A 14552-nucleotide genomic window follows, 5' to 3' on the forward strand; every position below is an offset into this window, starting at 1 on the left:
CCATCATTCCCCCAAACACATCCAATCAAAATTTTGAGATATCCATTTTGTTCAGCGTAGTTGATTTACATATAGAAAATATGTTTTGAGGAGGACACTCCCCCACGACCCTCAAGGCAAGGGTTTTAAGCTATACCCTGGGGGTATATAAGGTTCTTATACAAGGCAGTGTCGTAGAAACTTCAAAAAGGCTCATTCGATTGGAAATTCAAAGGGCTAGTGCCCTTTTTAATAGTCAACAGTGACTTGAGGGCAACAAACCCCCCTCTCACGCCACCTTTTCCTCAAACACATCTAATCAAAATTTTGAGACAGGCATTTTATTTAACGTAGTTTTAAGTTCTGGAAATTAGGTCTTTAAGGATGAAAACTCCCCCATAGCCCTCAGGGCAAGGGTTGTAATTTAAGGATTCTCCGAATCCTTCCAATTATTTCTTATGGAAGGGATGCTCGTCTAGACTTTAGAGAGGGCCCATTTGAATGGAAATTGAAAGTTCTTGTTCACTTTTTAAGAGTCAAAAGAGATTTAATGGCAACTATCCTTCCTTCTCCACGCCCTAAATGCATCAGATAAAAATTTTTAGATAGACATTTTGTTAAAATAGTTGAAAGTTCTTATGACGAAAAATTCCTCAACCTCACCCTCCCCCTCTCCTACTGTCTAGGCTAAAGTTTTCTTCTTTATGCCAAGTACACCACCCCCCAAACACTTTAATAAGGTAAAGTTTTGTATGGGAAGAACACATAGTAAATCTATTATAATTATCCAATTATAAGGTTAAAATACATACTCTGTGAAAGATTCAAAATTGTTTTGGCACACAAAATCCTATTAAAATCAATTCCAAACAGTCGTGATCCCTTTGTGTCAGCAAGTGAAATGGTCTAAACCCCCTTATTGGAGCTATTTTTTAAATCCATTCATTGTTGTCAATCGCTGTCCACAGGTTATGCAAGCTGTCTATTGTTCATATATAAGATTTTTATCAAAGAGGTAATCGTATAGACTTTGAAATAAACTTCATTCGATTTAAATTGAAAGTTCTAGATCCGTTTTCTCAAGTCAATAATAATTGGACAGTAAGCAACCCCCCTCCATCCCATAAGAAATTGAAAATTTTTGCAATCAATAACGAACAAAAATTAATTTAAAAAAAAATCCGAAAAATAAGTTTTTCAAAGAAAATTAAAGGCCATTTTAAAATTAAGCTCAGGAGATACAAATACCAGTTAAATTTCAAACTCAAAACGATCAGAAATTGCTATTAAAGTATAAATGAAACCCAAAACGAAGAAAAATGAAATAAACAATCATAGCAAAAAACATACAAAAAGTAACAATATAAATGATTAAATAGATCTTAAAGCAAGTAATGCTTAGATTGAATATGAAAATCAAGCTTAAAACGAAAAAAAAATATTTTGATATTAAAGTATAAATGAAACTTAAAACGAACAGAAATTAAATAAACAATCAATGCGAACAAACATACAATATATAATAATGTAAATGAATAAATAAATCTTAAAACAAGTGAAACTTAAATTGAATACGCAAATCAAGTTTGGATCGAATAAAAATAACTATAAACAAGAGTTTGGGTATCGCCTCACTGCATAAGCCTAAAACCTACTGCGTCATTGGCGCTTTACTGAAAACGAATTATATTACAAATGTTTTCTTTTGTACTTAATATTGAAAAAAAAATATTAAAATTATAGTAAAATTTTGAACTGATGAGCTTTCAGCAACTAATATCATTATACATCAAATATTCAGTTTAATTTATTAGTTTTTTCCAAGATTGATCAAGACAAATATAGTTTCACTACAAACAAAATTTGGATACTGCCCCCTTCTTTAACTGTAAAAACCTAAAGCCTTCTGCGTCAAAGGTGCTTCACTGAAAACGAATTGCTCGTATATTACAAATTTATTCTTTTCCAGTTCTTACAACATTGAAAATGAAAATAAAAATTACAGTGAAAAAAAATCTTGAACTGATGGATCTTTCAGCAATTGATATCATTATATATCTAATATTCAATTTTATTTTGCTTATACTTTCCAAGACTGTTCAAGACTCACATAGTTTTCAGTAAGGCGCCAATGACGCAGCAGGTTTTAGGCTTCTGCATTGAGGCGATACCCAAACATTTGTTTGTAGTTATTTTTATTCGATTCAAACTTGATTTGCATATTTAATTTAAGTTACACTCGTTTTAAGATTTATTTATTCATTTACATTAATATATATTGTAGGCTTGTTCGCATTGATTGTTTATTTAATTTCTGTTCGTTTTAAGTTTCATTTATACTTTAATAGCAAAATATTTTTTTTCGTTTTAAGGTTGATTTTCATATTCAAGCTAAGCAATACTCGCTTTAAGATCTATTTATTCATTTATATTATTACTTATTGAATGTTTTTAGCTATGATTGTATATTTAATTTCTGTTGTTTTGAGTTTCATTTATTCTTTCATAGTAATTTCTGGTCGTTTTTAGTTTGAATTTTAACAGGTATTTGTATCTCCTGAGCTTAAGTTTAAAATGGCCTTTACTTTTCTTTGAAAAACTTATTTTTAAGGAAGTTTTTTTTAATTAGTTTCTAAGAAAAACTTGCTACTATTAATAAAAAAACGTAAAATATTTTTTTGTTCATGGTATCAAATACTTCGTCACGTCTCTAGTGAAGCCATCCATTCAACTCCAGTTATAGATGGTGGTGTTTTTGTATAGCTCTTCCAGTGCTGACATCTATTCCACTCTGGCTATAGATGGCAGCAAAACTCATTTTTAAGCTGGGTTAGGTTTACTGCTTCTAAGAAAGATTTGTTCGAGGGGTGCCATTCCAACTGAACCCAACTAAAACTAAAAAACCTTGTTAATATTGTTAGCAAGGAAAAGTTTATTTTGAGAACTTGAACCACATCTGGCTTCCAACATAAGAACAAAATCGAAATAATTTTTATCAAGGAAAATCTTGAAAACGCTTAATGAATAATATGAACAGGTTGTGAACACACGAACAAATGAATTTAAAGCGAATAAATGTTTTTTATCAAATAAATGTGTAGAAGTGTTTAAAAAAATGACAATTGGTTCCACAGGATTCCAGGGCAAGCCACAGAGTGTTTTGGGGTCGCAAAGTGGCAAGGAGCATTTTATAGCTTAGGAATGACTTGGATCATAATGATCCAAAGACCCTCGCTCACATACATTGAATAATGACAAATTTCTACATAGGATCGTTGGAAAGATACATAGGAAAGATAGCAATATAGAAATTGTTATAAAACTAGCTACTCAATATAGCGCGGCATTTTAGGTGGAATGGGCAGCTTTTGAAAAAGGTAATGAGGTTATTGCAGAAAAAATGCAAAGTTATGACGAGGTTGTTGAAAGAGTTGAAGAACAGCGGTCACTAATTTTTCATGAATTTTCTAGGAATTTTTGCGTTTGCTAAGGGAAAATAAGTTATATAGAAAACATATCGGTAAGCCTGAAGAACATATTTGGGATCTAGAAACTGAACTAAATTTGACTCGCCCCTCTATGCGACAGGAAGTTATTGCTCACGAATAGTATGAGGAGGTATTGATAAGAGAGACACAAGCCTATGAAGAAGGTAAATAAAAATTTTAACAGAGTACAATTGGAAGTTATTGGAAAGAATCTTTTAATAAATGAACAAAACTCAAGAGCAGAGAAAGTATACACCTCCACATTACAAGAAATAGTCGAAGAGGAAATAGAAAAGGAAAGGTAAGAATGTATGGAGGCTGAAAGGAAAATAAGAGAGCAAAAAGAGGAGGTAGATAGAATAGAAAAAGAGAAAGATAGAAATGAAAGAGAGAAAGAAAGGAAACAAAGAAAAAAGGTAGCCAAAAGAGAGCATCGAGAATATATATAAAAAAAACAGGCTAAAATTGATGAAATTAAAAGAGATAGAGGGGAGTTAGAAAGAACAGGAGAAACCCGTAGAAAGGCTAATATTGAGGCTGATAGAATAGCCAGAGAAAAAAAGGAGAAGGCTGATAAAATAGCCAGAGAACAGAAAAGAGGAGAATGATAAAATAGTTAGAGGGAAAGAAGAAAGATATCACCAAGAGTTTAAAAGAACCATGATAAGTCTAATAGAACCCCGCTGGGGAATTCCAGGATGTGAAGCTTTATCACAACTTACTTATAGGCTGTTGAATAGCCATATCAATTTGTCTAAGAAACAATCGTCAGAGAATGAAAATTACCAGACATTAAATACTAAGACGGAAAGCTATTAAATTTCGTTGACTATGGGGGGAGGGTGAACTGGTCCAAAAAAATGGGAGGTTGAGCCACCCTGTTCAAAAAACGAAATGCTTGATACTCTAGTTCAAAATGTTGATAATCCGGTAAAAGATGGTTCCTCAAAGCCTTTTCCTTATAAATTGCTATTATAAAGAGGGGAAAATAACCCACAAGATAAAAAATTTGCCTATATCCAATTATATGGGACTTTCTGACGAGTTAATGAGATCGTATAAAATAGAAGGATAGCTAACCGGAAAATTGAATAATATGATAATTCACTCTGGGAGATAGCAAATTATTGTGTGAATTGACCTAATTAAAAAGACAGAAATAGAGCTTAAAAATAATATTACAACAGTATGTTATTATGGAGATAACCACCAATACCCATCTGCTTGGGTAAGAATAGAAATTGCCAAGAAGGACGGTACAGTCCAGAAAATAACGATAAAAGTAGGCTTAGAATCTACTCTTGCAGTGGATTTTTTATTAGGAGGAGACTTTGGGGATATCAGAAAATCTTCTATCTTTAGAAGTGACTAAATTAGCAATTGGGGTTACAGAAGTAAAGAGGCCACATAATACTGAAAATAAAACGCACCAAATTGATCTTTCAGAAGATTTGTCAGAAAACGGAAAACTTCAGAACACTTATACCGAATATGAGACGTTAACAAGTACATATCAAAATGAAAAAACTGATTGTATTAGAGAAAATGAGACAAAATTTATTGTACGCGCTTTTTCTTGTAAAGTTCGAGAACTTTTAGCACAATATGAAAAACCAAATATCGTAATTCCATTCCCATTTGATGACAATTTGTTTAATACTACGGCAAGAGAAAAGAAACATTAAAAGAAATTACAATAAAGAAATGCAGTCAAAAATGGTGGACACTGGAGTCCAAATCAGATTTAACGATGATTTATTATTTTGTGCGAATGACAAAATTGAGAAAATTGAAAACAGAAAAAAAAATGCTAACAAGAGACAAAATTTTCGGATTCAGCCTGAAGTGGCAAAAAGTTAAAAATTAGATGGGCTGTGCCTAGCTAACATAAATAAAATGAGTTTTAGTGATGACAAAGAGGTCCAAGACCCATGGGGAATAAATCAATATTATCACAAAATAGAGTTGAACGACCTACAAAGGGCTGGGGAAAATTTGGGATATGTTGATTGTAAGGTTGGATTGGAAAAACTTGGGAAGAAATCTGAGATTAGTCCTATCAATTCTAAAGGAGATTTCGTATCTTTTGCGGAAGAGGAGGCCCCCTCGGGAAACAATAAATCATGGACGATTCACTCAATGGAAAAGTGGTTGGCCAGATGTAACCCTGTTACCAAGGTTTTGTCTCTCTTATCTGTAGTCCTTGGGGATTACTCTCTCCCAGTCACTTCATATTTCACCCAAACCTTTGTCCAGTAATACTATTCATAGTTGTTATTCTTCATGGGAATCGACAATTATTTCCGGCAAAACTTATTCAGTATCTAAATTTCATCTTTAGTTAGTATCAACGCCTATTCTTCATTTGATTATCCCAGGGGAGGGAACCGGGAATGAACTGATTAATGATTCACTGAAACTCTTTGCTGATTTCCCTGCACCCCTATCGTTTTTAAAGGCCTGTTTGTTTTCTGCTTTGGATTATTTTAAACTATGTAAAGGGGCAATTCACGTTTTAGTTGAGAAGTGGTGTTGTTTCCACCGATGGACATTAAGAGGCTAGTGTTGCCAATTTTATATGATGGCTGGCATCACCGAATGTGCAGGAAACAGATTTTCTGATCCTCTCATATGTAAATTCGTGAGAGCGAGAAGTTATATTTTGGATTGGGCTAAGCAGGATTATTTTCTGAGAATTTTGGGTACTTCAATTTTCAAAACCTTATGCGGATGCCATACGACAGAGACCATGTTTGCTCTACAGTGGAGACGTGTGGATGACAACAGATCCAGGGCCAAGCAGTGGAAGCACAGGCACTGGTGGAAGAAAGAAGACAAATGAATTTTGTAAAGTTGAAGTTCAGTGTTATGTCTGTAAGGGTAGACCAGCGTGGCGCATGGGTGGTCATTTATCTTACGGGAGGAAATGTTGGGGTTCCATCCCATGTTTCTTTTCTTTTGAGATAAATGACCCATTTTCTTTTCTATTTGCCTATAAGATAGTTTTCAATCGTAAATTAAACTCGTCGTCAAGGCAACCATTTTGCAAGAGAAAATAAATTGACTGGATTATAATTCAGTACGAGTCATCACATGGGCTTGCTAAAACGCAAGTCATTGATTTTGAAAATATGTGTAGAGAAAATTGAATTGGGAGAATTGATACATTTGATTGGCCCGCGTCATACTGGGCCACACCCCAGGGTTCTTTTTGTGTTAAATATTATTTTTTAGTCTGTATTAAAAGTCTACATTGAGAACCCGTCTAGGGACTTTCAGAGTTTTTTTTCAGAGTTGATATACCTGTGTTTTTTCAAGTGGCCTTTTGGAAGATTACAAGTAAGCTATTTTCTACATCTTTGTAGACTATGTTTCCAGGGACCGAATACAGTGTTGAATGGGAGTTCATTTTTTTAATTTACACACAACATTTTTAAAAGCTAAACGCTTTCCAGGTAAAACACCATCACAGATTAGGTTAGGTTGTAAAATTTGATTTTTTTAATTAAGTAAAAACGATCAGAATTAATTAGTTCATTATAAATGAATCAACTATATTAATTCTGATCGTGTTTACCTGAATAAAAAAATCACATTTTGCAAGTTAACCTAATCTTTGACGGTGTCTTACCTGGAAAGCGTTTAACTTAAAAAAAAGCTCTTTATAAATTAAAAAATTGAATTCCCATTCAGTACTGTATTTTTTTTAATCACCCTTTCACCGTTACATTGAACATTTCATCAAATTTTAGTTGTTTTTTTGTTTTAAGGTTTAAATTGTTTTAGAGTATCCATGTATTTTTATTAGTAATTTTTATTTTATTGTCGTGCACTAGGGACAGTCAAGCCGAAGTCTTGACCGAAATATTTGCATTTTAGTCTGTATTTTTCACTGGCTTGTATTCTCCTCGTTTTTTTCAGTTTTACTATTCTTCTTGTTTTATTATGATTAGCCAATGTGGTCTCAGAAATTGTTTAAGTGTACCTTCTATGTCTCTCATAGTAAGTGTTATACTTAAAAGGGGTAAAAAGTAAAGAATCTTTGATAAAAAAAATCTTTAACATCTTGGGAATACGTCTTGAAGGAAAAATCTTGAGAAAGTGTCTTGAAAATGTTTTGAAAAAAGGAGTAAAAAAGAATTAAATTGGTTTGATGGGCTAGAAACTCCGTTTTAGCCAAGTACAACCCCCTATGGCATTGATAGTCTAGATTTGGTTTATACTACTACTATACAAAGAAAAGACCTTCGCTAAAGCTCTTCTATCCGCTAAATCAAACACTTATTCATTATCTATACAAAAAAGAACTAAATGTGTTTGATGACTAAGCCACTTCTCACTGATCAATCTAAGAGTGATAATTCAATCAACACAGCCTCAATGTCTTATGAACCAAACTGTTTTTTTTCTGAAAAGCTTATAAACAGCATTTCTAAGTCTCAAAAGTCTCGATTTCGTTAGGGATCCCCCCCCCCGTTTCTTAAAATCATATTTATAATCTTCAAGAGTTAGTCTGTAACATCACAGATACCATATTTACAAAAGTAATTTACCAGGCAATATACCCTTGGGCCGTATTTCTTTTAATCCTCTTAGATTTTTTGCTGCTTCTTTATCACAAAATAAATCTTTCTACACATCCAAAGTGTCAGAAACTTTTTCCTTCTTATTTAGATCTTTTTATATAACTCTATTAGGTTTTTTGAAGGGTCCATTTTACTCTTTTCTTCTTTCTAATTATCGTTTACGTTTAGGGGAGCGGCAAGACAAAAATTGCACAAAATTCTTCTTGTAATAATCGTTGCTTGTTTTAACCTTCGATTGAGTGTTAAGTTTACCACGTTTTACTGAACTTGCTTTCGCAGTCTGTGTGTTTGTCGCCAAAGTTGAAATACTTATTTCGACTACTTTCTCTCATCCACTTTGAATCAAAATTTGTCTTTAGATTCGCTTTACCTAAAATTTTAGCATTGCAATACATTTGAATGTCAAAAATACCTTATTATCATACTTTTTAGTCTATTACTTCAAAGGTTATTAGACAATCCGAAGTCAATTATGTTTAGGTATCTTTTACAAACAGTTTATTACAAACAGTTTAGTGGCTGCTATGTACCCATGCACTCTGTTGGAGTCAATGAGCTGCTTCTTGTGCCATTACGATTCAGGTATCTTTGAACTGGAGGATTTCCATAAAAGGTGAGAGACAGATCTTTTTAGTATCAGTACTTTAGCGTAGCTTGACCAATAATCAAACATTCCAGATGAAAAGACTCGGAATATGGCTTATAATGCATCAATCGAACAGGCTAATAATCTAAGAATTTTTTGTCTCATACATAGTGGAAGGAGAGGAATAGATTTTTCCTAGAGTTTTGGTTTATCAAAACGCATTTATAAGCTCTTTAGTTAGTGAATGGTCGTAGATTGTAAGACATTTATCATCTTTCATGAAGACAACCCCAAATTTTCCTTCCCCTCCCGATTCCAACCAGCTTTTTATACCCTCCTAAATTACCCCCACCGAACTTCTGTCCCCTCTCTACTTTTACACCCCCCCCCCATATTTTTTGGCCTACCACCACAAACACTTTTTAAACTTAGAAAATATTTACCTGTTTTGTTTTTAAATGAAATTGTGTAAACTTTTAAAAAAATAGATTTTTTTCTAGTAAAATGACTTTCTGAGCGATATTTTCTTATGGACAGATTTTTTTGAAATTCCCTCTACCCAACTTTTTTGCTGCACCCTAAACTTTCACCATCTTACTTTTGCAGTCTCCCTCCTAAAACTTTTTTGCCCCCCCCATCAAAATTTTTGCCCTCTTCCAGGCACACTTTTTTTTACTTTAGAAATGTTTTCAACTTTTTTTCTTATCTCTAAGATACAAAATAATACAAAATGCACGTGTACAATCATAACATGACAGTTTTCTTTTTGAAGATGAAATTTAATTCCAAACTCCCATTTCGATTAATTTTCAATTTCAGTTTGCCATTTGTATTATTTTCAGTCATTATTCCTCAATTTTCTTTAATTTAAATAGACCGTGAGGGAATATAAGCATATATTTATACAATCTTTTTATTCTGGAAAAATGTTGATTTATAACCATCAAAAAAAAATCAAGAAGTCAATCATTAAACGAATTCAATTGTAAAGTCATTGTGGTGGAAGATGGGACTGTCTTAGAAGATTAGGAGGATGTACAGCTCCCCAACAATAGTGGATCTTTCTATATTAGATTATATATTTTACATGGTCAAAGGTCCTCAAAATCCTTCTATCTATACAAAAAGAGACCCCATTTTTTCCTTTTTAACAACTCGTATGGAAAGGACCCTGCACATGCAAAACTAATCAGCTATTCTGCCCAAAACTTAAAAAATATTTAAATTATTCCTCTCTTTCTGTATTGTGCACGTTTTAACGAAAACTCTAATTTGTTATGTTTTCTAAAATGACATGAGAACAAATCCTATTTTTGAGAAAAAAAATTGTAAAAAGATTTAATATATGTAACTGTATTAATAAAGGAAAGAACTCAATCCATTGATTGTAGTTTTTGGGGGATCAGGGGGAGGCAGCAAGTACCTTTCTTGGCCCATCAGGACTGCAGCAACTCATCGATAACCATCCTATTCCAATGGGCCTGTCATAATAGTATGAAGTTACATCTCCTATTGCCTCCGTTTATTTTGATGTTTACACACAGGAGCTGGAAAGTAAAATGGTAGAAATTGTTAGTAGTGGTGTTAATTACGTGTAGATATTTGACGATGACTTTCTTGCTAATGAATTAAGACCTGGGCAGCATTTGAAATGCCACCTTTACCTGTTAAAATATATTGCGTAAATTTAAGCTGTTATAATCTGCTCTAGGTCATACACAAATAAACAGAGTAGCTCTTAAACTCCCGAGGAGAATATAGTTGACGGGGGCATCATTTTAGCCAACCCTCTTGACGTTCTTCACACCTACCGTGGAGAAATTTGAACAATTATTCATATTTAGAACCAGAGCTTGGAAGGGAGGGATGGAAGTAAAGTTTTGATCAGTCAAAAAGCTCATTTATAAAGTGGAAAGTCAGGGAATTTTTTAAACCGAAAATCAAATATTAAACTTTGAATTATATGATTTTCAGCGTACATTTTTATTTGGTAAATAAATTAATATTGATATTGGACACCTTTAATGAGCAAGCAGGTGGGTATACTATTTGTTCATTTAGTTTTAGGATCTGAATCAAAGTTAATTGAAAAAAATATTTTAAAGAGGCCGGGGGTGGGTGGTCGACTCAAAAATTGACACAAAGAATTGTCAGTTACCGGGAAATTCCGAGTTTAAGATTTGGCAGGGGCTTGCAATGTTTAAATTATGCATTTTCGACTGCAGCTCATGAAGTTCATGCAAATAAAGTCACTATAAAAATCTCGATAAATTGGCAGGTGGTGGTGGCAAAATTTCCCGAGAGTAATTTTTTTTTGTTTATAGGGAAAATATAAGATAAGATAATACTTATTTTCAAAAGTCTATCATAACTCTAATGAGGCCGAATGTGCCTCGCGAAGAACTAAAATAAAATTTATGCAATTAATGGTAAAACACAAACTAAAAGTGCGAGGGATAAAACGATACCACACGCAAAAGACCAGGATTGTGCAAAAGACCAGGTTAAAAATGAAATAAACCATATAAGAAATCACAAATAAGCAAAACAAAGGTTACCAAAGATAAAAAAAAATGTTTGCATGATTATTGCGACCATACACAATCCACTGAAATAAATGATGGGGGAAAGTAGGTCCAGGACAAACATCCTGAATTATTAAGCTACTCCAGAATAAAGGTTATTTTCAGGACCTCTCAGTAACTGCATGGATCGGAAAATACGTAGGAATTACCAAGGAGGTTAAGCGGGAGAGTCAAGGTTTAATGGAGTAGGAAAGATCACAGAAGATGTTCTTAGTACGGGGACTAGAAAATGGGAATTTAGTAAAATGTGAATTTTCCCCCTCTTTTCTTTTAACGCGGTAATAAGTACAGATTTAACAGAAAAGAGTATGGAATTTTAATCTCTTTGTATATGATCCTGAGCTAAAGCTTTGAGACCAACTCAATTTTGTCACTTATTTCACTTCTAAGTTTCAAAATACCAGACCGGTCTTGCATATTCCAAAAGCGGCTAGACCAATGATAAGTACACATGAAGAGAATGCATCTTAGGGTAATTAAATCTGATTCAAAGTTCAAACATATATAGTTAAACATTTTCATAGTAAGCAATATTTGAAACAAGCATGCCACACTTGAGATTATTCAAAACTGTGACACCAAGTAGTTTAACATGTTTCACTGTCATTTTGGGTTGGATAGAGTCTACGAAAACGGGAGTAGCTCTTAAGAATTGTACATTCATTATTTTTTATTTAGCATAATTTATTTTCATATTTAGATTCTTAACTGTATCCGAAACATTAATTAGGATTTCGCGAGGGCCACTTTTAATATTTCTATTACATAATATAAGAATTGACAGATCATCCACGTATTTCCAGCTTTGGGGGAATTCCTTACCAATTTTGTTAATCATACCCAGAAGTAAATGTGGTCCCAATGAGGTGCCTTGAAGAATTCCACAGTAAATAGGGAGAGATTTAGAGAAAATACTTCTTTCACAGCTTGAAATGTATTTGAAAGAAACGATATAAGAATATTTACCAAGAAAGAATCAAGTTCAAAGTTAACCAGTAATAAAAGAACTAGGATGATATGGTCAACTCGTTCACAGGCCTTTTGAAAATCAACTAAGACAAAGTTTAGCCAAACACTAGATTTTTCAAAGAAACTTACGATACAATGTACTGCGTGCATAAGATAATAGTTGGTGGGAGTTCTACCTAAAATCCCAAATTGCGAAACTTAAATACGTGGATAAATTCCTGAATTTAAGCCAATCAAAAAGGAAACTTCATAAAATTTAGAAAATACTCGATAGAGTGTATTGGGGCGTACGTAGACGAAAGTCAGATAATAACTTTTTGGTACAGTTGTTGTAACATTTTGTTCCCAGCCAACTGGAAAATTTACCAAATTTTACTATTTTGTTGAATAAATATTTAATAAAGGCTAAGCAATTTTGTATGGAAAGACTTTAATCAAGTCAATTGGAATGTTCAAGGGGTAAGTTCTTGATTTTCTTAGCTTTAGGAATTTATTTATTACATAAGAGTGAGAAACTAGGGAGAAGAAGATTTGCTACAAATATATGGACCTGAGCCAGTGAAATGGGGGAGACTTTGAAAAATGGATGCAAGGTACAAACTGAAATCGTTGGCAATTTGATGAAGTGGTTTAGAGATATGAATTTTAATTTCAGAATATTTTTCCCAACAATAATTTTCTGTACCATTGCTTTTGCATGTTAGAATATAGATCTTTGACTTAATTATAATAATAATCTTAAACTACTTTTCTTAATTTTTCTTTAGGAACTTCCTTAGACTATTAGCGTAAGTAATATAACTTTGCTTGAAATTTGATTTTTTTTTTTTAAAAGGTTTTTAAAGTCTCAATAACACAATGCTTATCAGCGGAACATTTTTTAGGACAATTAGAATCTTAATTATTCCTAAGTAAATTTCCGTTGTCGTTAAAAGAAATTGGTATGTCTGATAAAGAAAATGAAATTCTTGAGGTGAGGATTGTAGTTCTTCAACATGGCATTGAATTTGTAATTGGCGGGAAGACGTGAAAAGAAAAATAAATTTTTTATTCAGTCAGAACACTGGCAATAGATAATATGAAAAATTGGGTTTAGCTCCCATACAAGCCCCCGAAAGATGTTAATTCATTTGAAAAATTTTCCCTGTCACTGCTATTAGTCGACTTTTTTCTCAAGGGGTAGAGAAGGAGGACGTCTCTACTGTCCCATTTGTCTCTTTTCGTTTCGATCGGAAATAACTTTTACATAAACGATACTACAATGAGGGAACAAGACATATCAAGGACGAGTGGAAACCTCTATACCCGCTCGTTTTCTAATGTCTTCCCTTTTTCTTGGCTTAGACGTTCTCTGGGGGTTCCGGGTTTAACCTCTGCATTTCAGCTGTTTCCCCGTGTTCTGCTCTTGGTTTTCGTCTTCTGAGTCTTAGGATTTTTCCGTAATTAAAAGTCAATAGGGTTCTTATGGTTAGGGAAGTTGCGAATACGAAACATACGGCCAATAGTATGTTCCACCGGAAAATGGTCGATTCTTTGAGCTCATTCATGTTTCTTTCTAGTGTTGTTACTTGTTGAAACCTGGTCTCGAAGGGTTTGGGGTTCAATTTCGTAAAGATCTTCCATGCGTCATGGCTAGTTAGCAATGAATTTTCATGCTTGAATATTACTCCATGTTTTACAATGTCTTGGGCCACTGCGTGAACAACGAGGATTATGATGATATTCTTAAGCCTCGTCTAATTTTTTGTTTCTATAATTAATTTACTAACAATTTTACCCATTTTTTGCAAAATTTTTTTGTTTACTGCTTTTTTATTATTATATTTTTCTTTCAAAGGTATATTTTTCACTTAGGTTATTTCTTAATATGTAATCATTTTGTAGCATTGGCCAAAGAAAACAGATTTGTAGGCGTAAAACAGAGTAAATATTTTTATGACTAGATAGGTTAGGAAAGTAAAGTTAGGACTTCCGAGCTTTATTCTGGTCGTGATATACCTCTATGACTGGTTGAGATATAACTTTAAAGCGTAGCTAGTAATCGTTATACAATTTAATTTTACAATATATTTCTCGAGTAAGAAACACATGAATAAGCAAGCGTGCAGCACTTAATTACACTAGCATCCTATTTTATGTGTAGGCCTAAAATAATTATAATTTGCACTAAGACGAAATATTTCATATAATTAGACGCTTCTGCACTGGTAATTTCTTGTTTTGGATAATATCAATCTTAGTTAGGACATGGGTGGATTTTTCATAGAAAATCCGAGTGCGATCACGTCCACAACAAATTAAAAGCTGCATGGGCTTTGAGTTCCTCCCCAGGCTTCCCACAAAACGTGGTCCAACACCA

The 14552-nt window shown here is 33.3% G+C and overlaps 1 long non-coding RNA gene across 2 annotated transcripts in view; it reads right to left on the reverse strand.

Moving 5' to 3' along the window:
• LOC148948033 (uncharacterized) overlaps positions 1–12381 on the reverse strand; it is an 87767-nt gene extending 75386 nt beyond the window's left edge. The window contains exons 1-2 of one of the 2 annotated variants that reach the window (XR_016142336.1): positions 12191–12381; positions 10063–10186 (exon numbers count right to left, since the gene is read on the reverse strand). This is a non-coding gene — a long non-coding RNA (uncharacterized LOC148948033). Of the gene's footprint in view, positions 1–2620; positions 2875–10062; positions 10597–12190 lie in introns of those variants that run through there. The other variant, XR_016142337.1, reaches the window with a different exon arrangement.
• Positions 12382–14552: the final 2171 nt, after the last annotated feature.

The sequence above is a fragment of the Artemia sp. Qi Xiang Cuo genome, chromosome 10, assembly GCF_049724085.1.
Source record: "Artemia sp. Qi Xiang Cuo chromosome 10, ASM4972408v1, whole genome shotgun sequence".
Classification (NCBI taxonomy): Eukaryota; Metazoa; Arthropoda; class Branchiopoda; order Anostraca; family Artemiidae; genus Artemia; species Artemia sp. Qi Xiang Cuo.